Here is a 21,209-nt window from a genome sequence, read left to right as displayed (position 1 = left end):
TATTCATATTCAAAGTAGCGATAGCAGACTACAAGCAAAACTGAAATGGTTCTCTTCAAAACAAGCCCAGAATGTTATACAGACAAGGTATAACAAGCAAAGGCTTATACACAAGTTAACGAGCTTCAGAAGGTTATTTCGTGAGTGACGAATTCAGTGGTGCAGTGCTGTATCGGCGCCATCATTGTATTGACGAAACGACACAGGTCATACGAGGTTACACGCTAAGCTATTGTGATTGATAGCTTTTATACCATCATAACATCTGCTCGAATGGCATCGATGGCCTCCAAAGAAAATTGCAGACTGCATAGTCGTTTGCGTAAAAGGTGGGCATTTTATCGGGTATAGAGGCGGAATATATTGAAACTGTGTAAGCACTTTGGTGATAGTGTATAGAATGTTGTTGCCTGGTTATGACTTAAGTCCGTTGGGGTGTCAAAGGATAAGTAAGGGATTGAATTATTGAAATAGGTTGAGTAGTTATCTAGGTTACCGTGGTCATGCTAAGTTTGAATTCGAAGGAATGTTGACTGTCTTGTTAACAAGTGTAAATACCTTTATCTTGTGTGAAGCATATAGATTCGAGCCAACATGCCAGGTCAAAATCGTAGGGTGGGGGTAGGCGGTAAGGAGCCTTTTAGGGACCTTTCAGACAGTGTTAGGGGATCTGTCGGGTGATCGGTTGGTCAACTTTCACACCCCTAGCACTTGGGGGCAATCGCAAACTTTCAGCAGCGATGACATTTGGTAGCACAGCGACGTGCCAAACATACTCACAGTTGTGTGTTTTGTTCCAATCATAAACACTCGGCCTATTAAAGCGTCCCCACTGAGGAACCGCCGATAATTTTAAAACGAAAAAGAAACGCTTTGTAGTTTGAGTGGGGATGCTGCGGCTCCAATGCGATTGTCATAGTGAAAAAGTGTGTCCGTGAAACTCCTTTACCTATCAAAAAATAATGATCAAAAGCGTTTTGCAGTGCCCACTTAAAACAACCCAAGTCAGTAATTGATCGCCTTGTGGGGAAGTGATTGAAGTCTTCTAAATCTACATGTCAGAATTTTGAATTTTTTATTTCTCCTCTATGGGAGATGACATTTTTTAGTCAAATAAAAATAAATCTGATCTACCATTTGCTAATAACTGTATACGGTGCCTTGATAAAAGCGGAGTCACCTATGGTCTATTCCGCTCAGCGCCTACTCGCCCCATAGACGTGTGTACATATGTCTGGGAAGAACCAAGTCCGGAAACCAAATGGCTATTTCGTGTAGGGACTAAGATGCCATGCCATCTTCTCCGATTTTACTGTGAAATGTAGCAAGTTCATCTATCATGTAACCGTCGATCGTTCCCTATCATTCTCAACAATTCATAGCTGATACTTGATAGGGAATAATCGACGGGTAAACAATAGATGAACTTGGTAATTCCCACAGTAAAATCAAACGCGGAAGATGACATGGCATCTTAGTCCCTATACGAAATAGTCATTTGGTTTTTTGGTTCTTCTCAGGCATATGTACACACACCTATGGGACTATAGACGCAGAGCGGAATACACCACAAGTGACTGTGATGAAGTACCGAATCTAGATCACCTTAGCGAGTGCCACCTCTAATGGCTACTGTTATCAGCGCACTCACCGTATCGTCTTGAAGTAGCTGTTTCAGTCTCAGAGACAAAGTTTTAAATCCTAGTGGCAGGTATGAACGTCAAGCCGTGTTAGTGAGTCTGCGTGCACATTTAGTCTGTCCCCAAGACTCTTTTCAACGGTAACTCTTATGGTTGTTATACAGACGGGAAACGACATCATCAATAGAGCTTTACGGCGCATGCGCTGCAAAGTTCAAATTGTCAGCTTTTCACTGAGTGAAGCGATGAGGGACGCAATCAACAGGCGTTGGGAGTGTTGAGCACCTTGTCAATAAAATAGTACTCGCCATCCTATACTATCTAGACATACACTGAGTCATTTCTCTCGGAATTTGCATGAATGCTTCCGTAGAACTTATACGCAGATTTTACTTTCCCGTCAAAATTTTGATTTCGTTCAAATTACCTTAAAATGGAATATTTACGCGTAAAACAAATTTGCTCAGAATTTGTTTGAGATCTGATGGCTTGCTACCCTTGACATTGCATGGTACTTACAATGAATACATTATGTGCGCCTAATTTCTTGCACGTAAACCAAACTCAATCTTGCAAAATACCTTTTCTACTCCTATTGCTTTTTCAATGTGAAATTTAGATTTAGAAAATGTACAGTTGCTCATTCATCTGACAAGAATACCTGTGACGAGAAAGATAATATCAACGTGAAATTTCATTCGCATACTTTAATTTCAATTATTTTGGTGATTTTGGCAGTTAATATAATAAGTGCTAAGTTGCAGGTAATATGAAAGCGTCGCATTTGATTTAGAAGAAGTCTACACATGAAGCTATAAAAGCCTAAAACGTCAGTTGAAATGAAAGCTCCGTTTGTTCATCAAAGTATAGATCACATTGACATATATCCATGATGATGTTCTTACACATAACAGAGTACGCCAGGGGAAAAGCAAATAAGTACGCGCCTCGATATTGAAACTTATGTTTCTTAAGGCCTCAAGTTTCAACCAAACTTACCAAATCGAGAATAAAACTCAGAAGTCACGATGCAGAGTTTGGTACCACAGAGACAAATTATCCAATTCGGTAAATTTTAGATGGGATTTGAACTCACAATATATGGCATCAAGTTACCTAGAAGACATCACACAGTCAAACCACTCTGCTAAATTTCAACCCTAACGTTTACTGATGTTTGAAATTCAAGATGGCCACCATCCATGTGTGAACTCTGGGATGGAAAAAAAACTTATGACTCTCGTAAAAACTAACAGGCTGACAATTTTCTTTATTCCAAGACCTTTAAAATGAGTCCCAATAAGTGTCATATCAGATAATAGTAAAAAGTGCAAGAATTTTAGGATAAGAATACATGTCTCTGAGGCGCACTTTACTCAAATGTAAGAGTTTCGGAAACTGGTATTCAGCTAGGATTAAAACAATGGCAAAAGTAGATCAAGAGAGGGCAAGGTCATTTGGTTAACACACCATTTTTCTTGCAAGTTAAGTTTTGGAGAGAAAAATTTCATTTCAATGTTTTGCGGGGATTTTAACGGCATTCACTTCCTCCAAAACACAGTCCGAGACCTGACATTTTCGTTGTGAAATCTACGACTCATTCTTTCCATTGAATTTTATGACTTCATTTTTCTTCATTTAGGAATTGTGTGGTGATTCATTTGCCAGTTCAAGTTTTTCATCCGTAGCGAACACCTAATAGTTGTAATAATTATACTTCCCAATCGGACATGCGCAAAGCTAAGTTACTCCTTATGGAAATGGAGACTGCCCTATGGAGTTACATCACGAATACATCTGACCTCAACAGCATGTAGTTTCTGAACGCCCAAGTGCGTAGATGCGCGCCCTCTTTGGCCGACAAGCTACGGCTGCTATCGCCAACTCTTTACTTGACGGTAGATACGAATAGATATGAAGGGAAATGCAACGTGAACGATGCAACACAGGAGTACACGTGCGTTATTAGTTCCGTTACGATGTTTATGGCATTTAATGTCCATTTTGCTAATTCCTTTCATTGTAAATGATGGTAATTTTACAAGTGATTTATCAGATTGGCGTAACACATCATTGTTGCAAAGAATCGGTTTTTTTTTTCAGGATAAGGGCAGTGTTTTCAATAATATCACGTTTTGTCTGCAAGAATTACATTAATTGTTTTGGCATAAAGAGAAACCTGTTGCAAAATGTCATTTTAGTTCTCTGCTAAATAAGTTTTCAATTTGTCATACGTAAAGCCATAGCCTGTCAGTAAAACCTGGGTACAGCAAGTCTTTTGTTAACTGCGAAAGTAACTCTTCTTATATGATAGATGTTGATGTTCACGATCAAATTCTGAGAAAAATGGCCTTTTTATATAAATTATTGCAGAGAACCCGACACCTTGAATTACTTTTATTTACTCTTTTTCTTGTATCAAAGCCCAACAATTACACCGATCTTCTGAATCTAACTATAAAATTAATAATGTTTTCTTAAAACGAATGCTAACAGCCAGCCATAGAATCACACGAATATATGTGATGATAGTCGTTTATCTACAAAGAATATGTTCGGAACTATTTTCAGATAACTGCATGACGTGGAAATCCTTTGTAGAAATGCTTGAGTCCAATGAAAGTTTGTATTTGAACTCATTGTCATTTTCATGAAAATGGAAAACATATTGATATAACAGGATTACAAGAAAAGCCAAACATGTAGCTTATCTTCACCTTTGACCCCAAACATTCGTAAAAGATAGCTCAGACCAATCATGTCAAGAGGGCGCTACACAGGACAGCAAATAATAATCTATACTGAACTTCGAGAATTGATAATTAAATGATACACAACAGCGATAATATGCGGTATGCGGTGGTCGTCACACCCCACGAGCGTACTGTGTACCCTCTAAAGACTCACCACTTTTATTTACACAATTCCCCCTTACAACGCATTGTCTACAGGCAACAGACTAAACAGGATCTGTAAAACTGCATTACAAGATTTAGAGAATATACACATAAAAAATACTTGTGTGGACATCGTGGAGTTTCGACCGAGACTGAAGACAAAAGACCTTTACACCAATATATACGCATTCAACACCTGGTGACACAAGCGTCAATCAAAGGAATTCTCTTATGTAACGAATAGATAGTAATTATATGCTAATCTTCGAAACGCATATAATTATTCATTCATGGGACACGTAACAGTATGATATATAAGAGCGGCGTCTCGTGTTGTAGGATTTTATTTTACTTTGATAATACAGTTGAAACATGGATGCATGAATTTCTATCATTGATTGTACAAAAAGTTCGGAACGCATCTTCTTTGCAAGATTTTATACTAACACAGTGTATTTGTTCATCAAGAATATTTGTCATCAATATGGTCGGAAATTGTTTCTTCACTGGACTTTGTTCTTGTGTTTCGTGTAGCTCTCCCGTTATTTATACACTGACGCAACGCCCTTAACGCCAGCGATTACAATTGATGCTGATGAGTTCCGATGACATCTTCAAATGTTCTGGGGAAGAAACAAAACAAAACAAAATAAGAATATTGAATTTCAATTATCAATTACAACACGTAAGGTAAAGAGAAAAAAGATGAAATTGTTTACTGTTTATGACGTTGACAACGGTTCAATTATTTTTATTTTGTATCATTTTATTCTACTTTAAAAACTAATGTTGAAAGATCCACTATTTAGCTTGTCATCATGGCATCTAATATGTTTGAAATGCAATGTTATTGTTTACATTTAAATTCTAGTGCGGACCAGAATTCAACTGTAAACAATAACAATGCAGTTTACAAATGTACAGACTGAGTTGACAAGTCGACTGTTGTGTATATCAACACACTTTGAGAAGTTGAACAAGAAATTATGGTTGAAATTTAAAATAAAATTTGTGAAAAAATTATCAGCAGGTTATCATTACTGGCCCTTTGTACACAACATGGATAATGGTAGTATTTATTGCATATCTGAGACTTCTCATCATTTGTGCTGGAAGGTAATGTAATTTACAGAAATGAAAAGCTGACTTACTACATGTATGGCACATCTAAATCTTTGACAGTGACATCTCTGGAGAGTTCGATTAATTTTAAGTAATGCCAAGAGATGACGTCACCACACTGGCCGTTCATTGGAGCACAGAGTTTCTATGAAAAGAATGTGAAAAATTGTCACAATGTTGAGATGGCTAGTCGAACACAAAATTTCTCGGATCACTTCTGCAAAAGCAATGCACATCAAGTTCAACGAAGTGACTGTCAGAGAATACACTTTGTAGACCTTACACACTTCTGCAGACACCCCACAGGTGACTAAAAACAGGAAACTGATGTCATGGTTTCACAGAATGACGTGAAAGGCTGAACCGTCTACACAGTGACAATATGCAGAGCTGCCTTAAAGTAACGTGTAAACACTTGACAACACAGAAAATCAAATTTTTACACCCTGTAAACATGGGTAGCTGTTTGGAACCAAGTCTAGACTGTATTTACAATCACACCAGTGTTCTTATTCACACACAGAAGGGTGTCATGGGCTTTCAATACTTTCAACAGTGGTTTCAATCAATATATTGATCTCAAAAATACTTGTGAAACAGTTCTAGGGGCAATACTACCCCTAACAATCAAACCATCCAGTAAGGTGGGACAGTAGCTAAGTTCAGAAATTTAAAGATACACATATAAATGTACAGGACGTAGGACAGGTGTTCAGCGTTGTATAATCGTGAAATTTTGACACACAGCCCCAAGTGATAATTTTCACTTTTAATATGTAAAGCATTAATAATAACGTTTACCATTATAAAATACTTTGACAGAGTGTACATTATACATCAATGTACATTTGCAAAACACCTGTTTGGTTGAAAACAATCGAAGATGTTGGAAAATTGTCATTATTCACAGATCTACATGTATTCCACTGTAAAGAATCTGGAACTAGGGTTAATGTGTATAGCTGATTTTGGCCGTACATGTTTGGAAATAATTTGATGTGAAAAATAAATTTCAGCCAACCAATGGCATGTATAGCTAAAAGGTTCTGAGACACTGTACACAGGGATGTAAGAAATGTTGGTTTACAGTCACTGTGGTAAAAATAAAATTATAAATGGTTACAAGTAGTGTATGTCTTGATGTTTTACTAAAACTAAATTTTTACAGCCAGAAAATTTGAACTGACATCCAGTTGTGATTGCCAGCTGCTGGCTTTTTTTTACATCCCTGTATAATACATTAGCCAAATATTTCAGCAGTTTATGGTGTTCACAGGCATTTCAAATCTTAAGTTTGCGGCAGCGACAGTAAGGAAAAAATATTATGCAAGTCTTTACATCAATATATCCTTCTTACCCAGTCCGCATGCATGATGATAGTGAGACTAAACCAAATTACAGGGATGGGGGATGTTAAAAAGAGAGATGAAATGATGTACTTACTAATATCCTGCAGGACAGCCCTCACAGGAGTCTAAATTTGAATCGTGATATTCCCCTGCCGAACAACTTGACGAGCAAGACCCTGTAAACAAAACAGAAAATATAGAAAAAACTTTAAAAAACTGAATATTTTGTGAATTGTAAACTTTCAAAGAAATAAATGACAGCACGAACAGTTCAAGGAATCAAATTTTAGTGTGATATTTATTGCCACTGGTACAATAAAACAATGCATTCAATTGCTTTGGTGATCTAAATTATCAGCTGAATTCAAACTACAAAAACATTTGCGTACTTTAAGAACATTTAATTTCATAGTCACTTTTCTTTTCAAGAAGAAATTCAGAAAATATGGATGAACAGTGACAGAAATTTTACAAATCAACAAAATTTAAAAAAAATACATGTATATAAGATGTCAAATTTTGTGATGTCTATTACATTGTATCTGAACTTCAGTTGCTAAGAATGTAAACTGGAATAAATGTTACCCAGAAATCAATTGTTGAAGCTTTTACTGTCTCTGATTACTGTATATATTTAAATAATTAAAGAGCCTCCTTACTAATATCTACATCATATAAATTATTTATTGCGGGGAATAATATTACAAGCGACCTAGCGGCGATATAGCTCCGCTGTGTTTATGTCGAGAATAACTATTTTTAACACATGTTGATGAAGAAGGTGGAAATCTTTGATAGCTCAATGCAGTGGCCAGAAAAAAGTGGCTAAAATAAGCTGTAAAAATACACAATTGAAGATTTCATCATACTTTGAATATGTAACATCAGATCATCCCTAAGAACATGTCAACCGAAGCTATCTGATGAGTAGTTCTTTGAGAATAAAATTTTCTGACCAAAAATGGCAACAATTGCCCCCCAAAATAAAAATTGCAGATTTCATCATAATTTCAAAAGATCAAATTTAGTTCATCTATAGAAACCTGTATACCAAATTTCAAAGCTGTTAGACCAGTATTTTTCAGAAACATATTTTTTGACCAAAAATGAGAAAAATTACCCCAAAAATTCAAAATTGCAGATTTCATCATTATTTTAATAAATATTATTTTGTTCATCTATAGAAACCTGTATACCGAATTTCAAAGCTATCAGATGAGTAGTTTTGGAAATACACATTTTTTTGACCAAAAATGGCAAAAATTGCCCCCAAAATACAAAATTACAGATTTCATCAGAAATTCAATATATATTACTTAGCTCATCTGTAGAAACCTGTATACCAAATTTCAAAGCTATCAGACCAGTACTTTTTGAGAAACACATTTTTTGACCAAAAATGGCAAAAATTTCCCCAAAATTACAAAATTGCAGATTTCATCACAATTTCATAAAATATCATTAAAGTGATCTGTGGGAACCTGTATACCCATTTTCAAAGCTATCAGATGATTAGTTTTGGAAATACACATTTTATGACCAAAAATGGAAAAATTGCCTTAAAAATGCAAATTTGCATATTTTGCACAATTTGAACAAATCTGAAATAGATCATCCCTAGGGACATATGTACCAAATATCAAAGCTATCTGACTGGTAGTTTTGAAGAAGAAGATTTTTAAAGAGTTTTTTTACCAAAAATGACAAAAATTGCCTTAAAAATACAAATATGCAAATTTCACCACGGTTTGAACAAATCTGACTGAAGTCACCCAAGTAAACTGCATATCAAATTTCAAAGCAATCGGACAAGCGGTTTCAGAGAAGAAGATTTTTTTACCAAAAACACCAAAAAATGCCCCAAAAATACAAATATGCAAATTTCACCACGATTTGAACAAACTTAAGTGAGGTCACCCCAAGTGAACTGCATATAAAATTTCAAAGCAATTGGACTTGCGGTTTCAGAGGAGAAGGCAATTGTTGACGGACGACGACGGACGACGACGACAACGACGGACGACGACGGACGACGATGAAAATCAACCTATTTGATAAGCTCCGCGTCGCTGACAGCGGAGCTAATAATTTGGACTGCTCAAAGTTCCCAGGCTCTAACATTAGTGGAATATATTTCTTCTTTATGAATTGCAATATTCTTGTTGAACTCTAAAAATTACCATTAGATTTCTCTTGCTGAGCTAGTCGCTGCAGCCTCTAAGCTTATATGAGAAATGTCTGGCTTTGTTTTTTTAAGATACCGGTACACTGTACATCATGTACTGTACATGTAGTTCGTACCTCAAAATTGAGATTTCAACTTTTGTTGCAGTCTTCCATAAGTAACTTTGACCAGTTTCCTTTCAAAATATAGAATGAATATCAGGTTCACATTTAGCAAAATATTGTACTAGAGAAACATATAACCTAAAATTAAGAGCCAATCGAAATTCAAAATGGCTGCTACCTTCCTGTGTAAAGTCTGTGGGGAAAAATTATTGTTCACATAATTAAGCCGGTGATCACATGTGGAAGGCCAACAGATATTGTGAAAGTTAGAGAGAGTGAATATCTGTCCCTAAGGCACAATTCTACGTTCAAGGTAGAACGCGCCTCGAGATCAACTATTCAGACTTATAAATTTTAATAATTCTTTTCTGATCTACCTCTGTGGGGATTCATTTTAAAGCTCTTGGTGTAAAAAAACTTTTCACCATCTTAGATTTTCAAGAGCCGACGATTTCTTTTCTTCATAGAGTTAACACAGGGATGGCGGCCACATTGAATTTCAAATATTGGGTAATTTGTTTCTCCAGTATCAAACTTGCACGGTGATCCTCAATATTTATTCTTGATTTTGAAAGAGAATGGATGAAATGTTCCTTGAGGAGAGTTTGAGCAAAAGTTTAACTCTTTTACTTTCGAGGCGCATACAGAAATTCAGTTCTGACAAGAATTCATTTGCCAACAATAACATTGCACATTATACCTTCATACAATGCACAGTGTTAGCAAGGCTAAACTTTTGTATTTCAACATTTGCTGACAAGCAGCAAAACGTTTTCTTTTGTCAAATGAAAAAAATATCAAAATTTACAAGTTATTGTTGTTGTAGATCAGATAAATCCAGTGTACTTGAATTGAAAGTACACACGCATGCACTGAGAACATTATTTGTACATGTGATGTATAATTGAAGTGTGGTGCACAACACATCCATACATGTAAAGGCAGAAAGGGACAAGTTTCCCTTGATTTGATTACAAATGACAGCAAATTCAACTTTACAATTTCTTTTCCCGTGCAGTAATTTGAACATGAACAATGTCAATACAGAACTGTGAAAACACACTGCTGAAAGTAAATACACAGTATTGCTTGGTTATCTAACATCATCAGATGATCAGATTTACATGCAAGTACACACACTTGATCCATAAAATCATTGCTGTGACAGATTTCAAACAATATTTGGTGACTACATTTAGTAATTATATTTATAATATATTATTATCATTATTTTATTATATTACAATAGGCCTATATGGTGACTGTGATTTGCACCGTTGGCAAAATGCTCTCATGATAAAATTCAAGATATTTCATCAAGGGCTAATTACTTCTTAGTCTAGAATCTCTCTGGCTTATTTGAAGTGAAGACACCACTAAAAACATAAACTGAGGCAGATAGGTACTAGAATTCTTTTAGTGTCAATGTTGGGGAGTGACCATATTTAGATGATATTTCTATAATTACAAGCTCTTGACACCAGTTCCTTCTCATTCCTACCCTCTGAATTTTCTAGAATATCTCTGATGAACTTTGTGAACTTATACAATTCACTGGTACACTGTTCAATGCGTTAACCCTTGAAAACGAAAATGTATAACTTTTACGTTACCATCATTGTGCCACAGGATACAAAGATTATTCACATGGCAAATTTACATATTCATAATGTCTGTTATTATCATGTCTTATCATGCTATTAATATTTGTTTGTTTGTTTCATTACTCAAAAGCCTAAAAGCTTACAAAATGTCTCTAATTTACTTGTAAAAGATACCAAATGTCAAGTCATTTAATTCTAGTTTTCGAATGCGTTGAACTATTAATTATTACAGCCATCAACCAAACTTTGACATGTATCATCCACCATCTTGATCAACCATACACCCTGGAGCGAGATCAGTCTATGATTGCTGTCCTGCTAAGACCATTTTAAGTACAAACAAAAAATACTACCAGTACTCGAACAACATGCACTGGTGTTTATGGACCCTTTTTATAACAGGTCACGACACAGATTCAACAGAAGCTGGTCTAGCTGTACTTTCCACTGAATAACATCTGTGTACGTGCCATAGAATGCCTTGACTTAAGTATGCAATGGGCAGGACAGTACTGTTGCCATGGTGACTGACAACAACAACTGCTTGACAGTGTGGTAGCAGAGCTGATTTGCAGCCGAGTGTCTCTGGTCAAGGCAGTCTGTTATGTCAGACAACATGTTAAAACCAGCATCAACAATGACAGATATCACAGCAACATGTGAGTGGACCAAAGCACATGGTAAATAAACAAAATACACTCCACCCGTTAAAATACGATTTCAGTGGTTCACGTAATTAAATTCTGTAACAGTCAGTTCACACGCCCTAGCTCTACTGCAGTGGCTAAGCATGGCCTACCCCCAAGGCAAGGTCTGGTTGTCACATAGTGTGTTACGCCAGACAGTTCTCCCGTGGGAACCTTGTTGCAGAAAATAACATGTGACGTCACAAAGCAGCGTAGCCTAACACGTCTTAGCCTAAGTTTTCTTTCTACAAATGACGGACAAAGAAAATTCACCTTTTACATGTAACTGCAGACTTGAGTTCACAATACAGGCATGCATCGTGACTGGGCCCTGCACCCACTCCATGCTGAAAACATCCATTCACTGAAGCACACATGAGTAACACAGACAATAAAGTGTACTTGGGGATGCTGAACTTTACGAAGTCACGCTACTTTGCTCTTGTTCACTTTAAATACAAAAACGTCTTTCACACCCATAGTCTAACATATAATAGATCCTGTATAGCCCTACTGGTACATATATGGTATGTGACATCCTGGTGCACAAAATCCCTTGCTAATCAAAGAAATATTGCGACTATTTATGTATCATAAATTTTTCCACAGAATTTTCCCTTGCCATAACTATCAGTCTTCGAATATTAACACAAGCTCACTTCTCATGTCTAAGAAAGCAAACATCAGTGGATTAAAATTCCTTGTATTTTACTATACCTATAGTCTATACAACTTATCCATCATGAAACTGATTTTTGTACCATATCTTTTTAATTTTCTATTCCGTAACACTCTTAGAATTTCAGGAAAAGATCGTGTTTAGCTATGACCATACGTTTTCCAAAGCTGAGGTGAAACAAAATTATAACAACTTTGCATATTTTCTTTCTTTCTGCTAGCTTTTGTTTTGTTTTCCTTTTTAAGTTAATAATAAACTTTAACAAAAATACACAAAACTGTTGTAAATAATACATTATTTAGTAACAAAAATTACACTCAATCACTCAAGTGTCTGTGAGACACCACTACTAGCACTAGGGTATTCTTTAACTATGAAAAAAGATTTTTTTCACAGCCCAAGGATCAAAGGTTACACAACTTCAATAAAATATCGATCGCACTGACTCCATTAAATAAACACTTTATTATCAAATATGTAAAACAAATATTACACTTTGTAACCATTTTTATTTGCAAATATATCTTTTGTAATTAAGTATGGCACACATAATGATTTATTTGTTTGCTAAAGCCCCGACTAGCAGAGATTTTTTGACAGCGTGGTTTGAAATCAATTAAAGGCACCTCACGTAAATATACTACCAAAGTTGGATCACAGAACACTTTTCAGAATTGGCTACGAACAAAAAACTTACAGTTTTTTACAGAATGATTTTTGACTCAAAGTAAAAATTGCTGCCACGAGTGAGTACGAAAAAACTGTGACTGAATTCATCACAGTAGATTTAAAGATTAAGAGGATATGGATTTAGGGGAATCAAAAATATCTCTTAAAAGATTTACTAATAATTCTGTATTTTGCAGAGAGCAAAATATCAGCATATTTGATAAGCTCCACGTCACTGACTGCAAAGCTCAAAAGTTACAGCTAACAGGTAGTGGTGAATATTTTTGTAGAACTTGAAGGTTACAGGGTCAAAGGTCATTGGACATTTCATAAAACATTGACAGGGTATACTACTACTACAAAAATAAACAATACTTTGTTAAGTATGTTTGACAAACATTCCATCGTCATTAAGACTCCCTATTTGCACACTCATGATATACACTGATTTTCAATATCAAAGGTCTTCACTCTAAAGCAATAAAGGTTTCAAAATTTATGGGAAGAAACTTTTCTGCATAACACATACATGTTCAATGTCTTTACATATAAACAATGAGACATTCAACTAAAGTAGGGTTGTTTTATATCCTGCAAATCAAGTCTGAGAATGGTGAAATACAACATGATTTTGGAATCAAAATTTACAGTGGTTTGTTCATATGGACAGACATGTAACATGGCAGCCATAGTATGTACATCTAAAATGTCTCACATCAGTACAGGATTCTTCGTTCCCTGTTCTCCAATTAGGATTCCCCTCCCCTCACAGTCAAACTTTTCATTGATCCTATTTTAGAGTACAAAGGTCAAGCCTCACTTTCAAAAACAATTGGTTTGGGCCAAACCATTGGCAGTAAAAGGGTTAAAATATGATATATTATCAAATAATGCCTGCGTCAAAGCAAATAGTGCATTAATACTGTAATTTTGGGAGAAGAGAAAATATACGGTACATTTCAAGGCAAGTTTTTTTCTTTCTCAGTTCACTTTATTTCACATTTGAATTTTCTGAACCGGTAAAATTGTAATCAAAATACCGATTGTACGCCTGTTACACCTTTTGTATCGGCTTATTCGTATGACAAGATCAAATCAGACGTTTTGTAGGGCAGTTTGAATGCACACTTAAATAGCTCATAAATAGAACATTTATCTGAGTCAATACTAGTATTCATTTCATGTATTTTCCGCTCAAGAGTCATTCCATATTCAACAGGCAAGAAAATAAATTACAATGGCCCTTGTGAATAGTTTATTCTTATTAGTTTCGAAAAGATGCATATTTTAATACCTACCCAATCAGAGTATCTATTTAATCTATTTTTCTTTTTGTACTATACTGACAATAAGAATATACCATTATGCTTGTCAGGTAATATGTTTCAAATACATCTAATAAGTAAAGTTAGGGCAATTTGGGATTACAATTTTTGGCGGGAAAATATTTGTGATCGAACGACAGCACACTTTGTGCAACCTGTTATTAAATTTGTACTCTTACATGTACATAATACATCTTATTAATATTGCATCAACGTGTTCTACACCACAAATTTCATGACTTTTGCCATTAAATCTAATTGACAATTACCACTTTAATAACCATCAACTCCCTCTTTTATGATTGCCGTAAACATTAAGGCATTCTTTCCCCCTGTAGTAATCATGACTGCATACCCTGTTATCAATGAGATATTGCATTGACGCACTCACGTCTCAAAAACGAAAGTGGAAAACTTTTGCTGATTGGGTATAGGTAGCTCCTAGAAAGTATAAACTAATTCTCTTTTATAATCAAGAATAACTATAAATGCGGAAAGGACACAAACTATTTTTGTAATTTACACCATACCACATCAAGTTTAATAATCCCACATCAAAAGCAGGAGTCCTTCAAATTACTGAGAAACAAAATTGTCAAATTCCCAAGACCTGCATTTGAAATTCAAAATGGCCAGCCTATCATAACCTTTGACAAATCGACCACGAAAACTTAAAATTTCTGGATTTTCACTTGTAAAAAACAGCAAAAACTTCTTGGCTTTTTAATAAGTACACGCACAACCTGCAGACTACTGACTAATGTTCCTGGCGAAAATTCTGCCATATAACAGAGAAAATAGAAGATCAACGCCTTCTCTTAACACAGCTACATTGTACATCCAACACACCATAGAGTTATTCTGGGCACAAACTCAATTTCCTCTCTTCAATCAGGTCATCTTTCCAACTCAAATCAATTTCAAATCAGTGCTGTCTATAAAATAGAATAACAGCTACCAGGTAAAAGTGTTGATGCTCAGCTAAGTGAAACCCTGCATGCAATTTCTCATCTTCCTGTTAACATGATACAAAGTCGCATCAAATTTGAGGAATGTTTATTAAATTTTACAACTCTCCGATTAATAAAGATATCAGATCATTTTGGGCATTCACTTCACGATTGTTTTTTTTCGGCTTGCTCTAAACAAACATAACTGTCACATCATTCAATGTTACCACCAGGATGCAACATAACATTACATTTACCAATCCAGGTATTTATTTATTCATACTTCCGTGTAAGTGACCTTTAACCTTTTGCTCATGAGGAATTAGGTGTGAGAATGATATTGCTTTTATAAATTACATGTATTGTCTGCATCTCTTACGAATTGATGGACGCTCTTTATCATCTTTTGATAGACATAATTAAAATCTAATTAAAATGATTAAATACCAAAGTCATCAATGCCACAGAGGTGTAAGGTGTTCATTTTTCACACTCAAACCAGCAATGTTGAGAGGAAGGCAGCCAGACGTTTATCAATACTTTTATTTTTGATTCCACATGATTCTCAAAATCAATGGAAGACATGTATAATTTGAGAAATTTCTCTATCCAAATTTTTCCTAGCTGAAACTCCACACTAACTCTAAACATTTATCAATATTTCAGGTCCCCATCCGTCTTTTACTCTAATATCCTTCATAAGATGGCCTTACAGTTACATAACGACTCATATTCCCTGGTGTGAAATGTGATTGAAAACCATACAAAAAGTACACATGTACAGTCATACAGATTGAATCGAAAAGAAAAACTGCAAGTCTAGAGTTAATCCTCATTACACCTAGCATAAACGAGCTGAGACGAGGCATCCTGACATTCCTTATATTTTTTGTGTAAAAGTTGCATGTATTTCACCAGCTACCTGTATTTCACATCTGCAAATTTTCCATATCAGAAATTATATACATGTGTCAATGCAGGATGACATCCACAATGAATTCTGAAAATTCACTCCCTGGAAAGAGTTGAGAAACAAAGTAAATTGGAAAAGAGTACTTGCTATGTACATAGATATTTCATTACATGGCATCTGGGTGCTACAAAATAACATGTAAATGAAAAATAACACTCAATATTAATATCAATGCTACTGCAATGGCCAGGATCCATTTTCTTCAAGCGGACAAATTCAACCAAAGACAATCTGAAAATTGTCACCTACATGTATCAATGACCTTAAAGTTAACCATTTGATGAGTGTAATAAACCTCGGGTCAATTCTGTCACTACAAAATCAAAATTTAAGACTATGATGTGGTCAACTCCATTACTACAAGGACGATGCAAAGAGCTGTTGTTCTACTCCCCAAAGCATGTTGAGACACTCACTACCTAGATTTCAACATAGCTCATATGAAGCTTTAAAGCTCTATTCCCCTACACTGGCTTTGAAATGAGAAGAAGCTAAACAGCAGTTTGTTTTCAGAGAAAACGAGTGTCAAAAACATATGTAGCCTCGTCTAGGACCTCTCATTTGTTACAGTATGTACAACCTTTAAATATATATAATGGTATAAACGGTATCGGAAGAGGGATCCTGGTTTCCAAGGTACCTTGTACATGTACTTCACAGGGCAGAGAATGTCTGATCTAGCATGCGTTACTGTACAAAGCAATCAAATACAGATTCAAAATTATGCTGTGGTCCTGGATCAAGTAGATATATTTGTCTCATATGCAAGTTATCGGCCTGGCATGGCAACTAAATTCTCATTGTAAAAATATGTCTATTTAATTTTAAGGTAGAATGCACCTCAAGGACAGATATTTGGACTCTCAAAGTTTTACTTTTCTTTCCTGATCTACTACTAATGAAGGCCCTTGTAAACTCCTGGTGTTAGAACAATTTTCACCGTCTCAGTTCTACAAATATCTTAAAATTTTAGTTTTTCCATACAGTTTACACAGGGATACCTTGAATTTCAAGCATTGGTAAATCTTAAGTCTTTTATTTCTAAAATAACGAAATTTGCACAGTGATCCCATTTGTTTTGGTTTTAGAAAGAGAATGGTTGAAGAAGAAAGTTTGAGCAAAAGTTTACATCTTTCACTTTTGAGGCACATACTACATTAATGCATTACAGCCCCCACCCCACCCCCCCCCCCACACTAATAACTTTTGAAGATTCAATATTCTGATGCATCAATTGGTTTCTCCCAGTGTTGTAATACACAGCATTCATCTTGTAAACATAGTTTAGACCATAAACTACATGTACATTATCACATATTTTATAAATAATGTTTGTTTTTTTTGTTGACAGAGTAAATGTTACCCTGTTTGAAAAATTGTTTCAAGTATTATTTAAGACTGGCCCCAAGTCTCTTGTCTTCACAAGGCAGCTATTAGTGGCTGTGAGGGCCATCATATCCACCCCTTAATCCACCTACAGTACAACCAGCAGAAGTTTGCTTCGTCAATCTTCTGTGTTTTGATATATGTGTATGTATGCCAACAGACTTAGAGCAAGTCTATTCAAAAGTGTAAACAGTTGAAAACATGGTGTAAATATTATGTAAATCTTTCGTGAGTTAAATAGTGAAATATCCTGGTTACCACAATTATACAAAAGTACATTATATCACAGTGTATTAAAAAAAGTGTTCTTCCAAATGACCAATACAGTATACATGTGTTAATAATTAACATGAGAGTTCATAAACACTAAATATACGTCATAGTTATTGTAATACTGTCTTAAGCCTGTTCACTTGGAATTTCACTTTATTTTACGACAGAGCAATTACATGTATGTAATTTCGATTGGATTCTGAAGAATTTTATTCATAGGTGCATTTTACAAATGTATTTTCCTTGGTTACACAAAATTGTGGGTTAAACGCACTCAATAGAGTCACCATTCTGGAACAATTGCTGGGTTTTAAAGCTTTACATTTAATATCCTAGGATTTATCGGTTGATAAAAGCTGCTGTTTTACACACGCTATTACTACAGGTCTATTTTTCAAAACTAAGATTCCGCTTGCACTGTTTCAACTGCACCATTGTTAATGCTCATAAATCAAACATAACTTGGAGATTTAGTAATCTATAACTTTTTTTGTTTCATATTTCATTTCATAGCATTTATTGCTTTTGTGAAAATTGATATTTGATCAATGACTAGAGAATAACACATTAATCAAATGTACCAGTGTATGCATATGAAATCAATAATTCCTATATAACAGTCAATAGGGTACTTTTCCAATTGAAAATAATTTATTATCAATTAATTCTACAATTACGAATTTTTTTAATTAAATTCAAATTATAACACCGATATTTTAGCAGACATTTGCATCTATAATAATCATTCATCTTTAAACATGAAATTTGCTTTTGCTCTCAATGCTGGAACATGTGTGAATGTATGACCATCTATATTATACATCCATGGTATCACACAAATATTATAATTTATGAATAATTTATAATTGAGGTGAGTTCAGAAGTTTTACACAGCTACCCTGTCACAGACTCCAATTTACTCTGTGATTGTGAAGAGCAATGTATTTGAGTATTATTCCCTAGATTTTTACAATCTGTTCAAAATATCTTAGAGATTTTAGAATCCCAGTACAAGGAAGTAAACCACGTAGATATGCTATACTGTACTCTAATAAAATAGAATCAAGTAAGTGCCCTGTCCTACAACTTACAAGTATCATGGAGCTAGAAACGGATTCGTTTCAAGCTCCATGCAAGTACTGACACACACTAACAGGACCTCAAAGTTGAGCCATTGTGTATAGCAAGTAGTTGATATTGACTGTTTTTCGAAAGTTGATGACAATCTCATTATTAAAAACTTTCGTGTTGCACAATGCTTTACGCAACATCAATAATTACTCGACTACAAGCAGGACCCTAGGTCATGCCTGCGCTAGCTTTTGTTTTGTTTTAGTTTAAATAATAGTGACTTAGAGTATCAACGATCTCTTGTTTATCTCATATTTTTTTCGTCGCATCTTTTCAAGATTGCGTAGCGTTATGTTAAAGTTACAGGTGAGACGAAATTTCGCAAAAGTTGCCTTGGAAGTGTGTCGTTGTCCGCTGACAATGAGAATTGCCCAGGTTCAATAACATGCACACCTCCATTTGTCTTCACACAGCGCGCAGCTCAATCAAGGTCGTGCATGTTTTGAAGGTATGGTGGACGAACGAAGAAACATCGCTTTCTAGACATGCCATGATTACCCTGGCCCATTTCCGGGATCAGAAATACCTCAAAGTCTCGCGAACTTTTAATTCATTTCGGTAAAGAACTTAAGTGAGATCATGGTCACGAACTTCTTTGAGTTGAGAAGCTACAGGTACTGTACAGATTGTGCAACACACGTCGGCCATTTTGAGTATTGACAGCCAGCTTGGCGAGATTACCACTGAGAAAGTGGTAAATCTTGACCAGTCACACTTAATACCTCAATATCATTTGGCAACACTTACCTTGCACTAGGTATACTGTCCATGTTGTGTAAATGAGTAGAAAAATAAATATTTTTTGTAAATGACGCATCTTTCTTGGCTGAAGTTCTTCAAAACTTTCACAAGCGACGTGTATGAACGTTCACAAAGTTTCCCCCGCTTTACGTTGACATCGGGGATTATATATCCTGATTGAACGGTCGTAGTTTCGCAAAATTGTAACAATTCCAATCAGAGCATGGTGGCTGAGTGTTCATCGACCAGCGATGACAGCTATGGACGGAAGAATCATTGAAAAACAGCGGCGAATCCCACAAGTTCTCGGACGTAGTCTCAATCGATGGACGTTCACAAATTTCACGCCAGCCAAAATCAACCTACTTAATTATTCATGAAGTCGCGCAGGTTGACTGAGTAAATTTACATAACAGAAGCGCGATAGCGTTGCCATGGCATTCCATTCAACAAACTCTGATTTTCATTCAAATTGAACATCCAGCGGTGTGTTCAACTAAACGATGACTGTTCTACACGACAGACTCGAGGCAGCTGAAATCTTCTTCAGCAACTTCGTGTAACCGTTGTCAAAACATGGCTTACCGAGACAATTTACAACCGTGACTTATGTACGTGGGCAATTAATAGTGAAAGATTACATAGATATACCCACAGTCCTCTATCCACTGTGATATACCCTTCCTCACAGTGGCTAAAACGACTCCCCAACTCAACCAGTCGATTTTCTATATTTAAGAAAGCTCTTTAGAACTTCCGCCCACACTTTCATTTGGAACACGATAATTTACAGTATTTGTCTTGTATTTACAAAGAGTCACGCACAGAAATTCTTCGTTTTTCGACCGGGTACGGCCTGACAACTTCTGAGTGCTGACGTCAGTTATATTAGCATGACAAATACCTATTGTTATCTTCCAACAAGGATGCGATAAGGAACAGTAATGACGTCATTTTGTTACATGTAGAGAAACAATAGGGTACCTGACGTATATACAACAGTTTGGCTGATATTCTTGTACCTGTGTTTTTGCAACAAGCCGTAGCCGGATCCGGACATTTCAAACTCTGTGTGTGAGACAATCGCTTCAACGTCAACGGTGTGACAGACCGTAATTGAAAGCCTGTCAAAGCATAGTCCCCAAGGCAAGGCTTTTCCCGGCTCTAACAAGACCAGGAATCATAAAAGCTTTTGCAATACCTGTATTACCCATTGATTACAAAGAGAAAAAAACCAAACAGTCCATGAAAATTATGGATGAGTTTAGACAATCCCATTGGATTTAGACAATCCCATTGGTCTATACAGCATCGCATGCTTGTAGCCTTATTTGCAATTATCTCACCATACCAATCCCTGATTTCAAAAATTAGGGGTTATTCCTGATTAATTTGCTTCTATATTTCTCATATTAAGGGTGTCTTTTTTGTTGAAAAATCCTAGATATTAAAAGAGGTGTTTTGATATTTTGCGGAACAAGTTTTGGTCACGTCC

At 35.7% G+C, this 21,209-nt stretch overlaps 1 protein-coding gene and 1 long non-coding RNA gene across 2 annotated transcripts in view; both read right to left on the bottom strand.

Moving 5' to 3' along the window:
* Positions 1–1,842, bottom strand: part of LOC139129420 (uncharacterized) — a 51,902-nt gene extending 50,060 nt beyond the window's left edge. Inside the window, exon 1 of the mRNA XM_070695058.1 lies at positions 1,652–1,842. The gene's annotated coding sequence lies outside the window, so the exon portion shown is untranslated. The remainder of the gene's footprint in view (positions 1–1,651) is intronic.
* Positions 1,843–4,843: 3,001 nt separating this feature from the next.
* Positions 4,844–20,208, bottom strand: LOC139129423 (uncharacterized). Its single transcript, XR_011551566.1, has 4 exons — positions 19,721–20,208; positions 7,103–7,184; positions 5,689–5,804; positions 4,844–5,160 (listed from the first exon to the last, which is right to left on the bottom strand). It is a non-coding gene; the product is annotated as an uncharacterized lncRNA (long non-coding RNA).
* Between the last annotated feature and the right edge of the window lie 1,001 nt (positions 20,209–21,209).

This window comes from Ptychodera flava, chromosome 3 (assembly GCF_041260155.1).
Source record: "Ptychodera flava strain L36383 chromosome 3, AS_Pfla_20210202, whole genome shotgun sequence".
Lineage (NCBI taxonomy): Eukaryota > Metazoa > Hemichordata > Enteropneusta > Ptychoderidae > Ptychodera > Ptychodera flava.
Note: the sequence above shows the minus strand (reverse complement) of the source record. Positions and strands in the feature narration are given on the sequence as shown.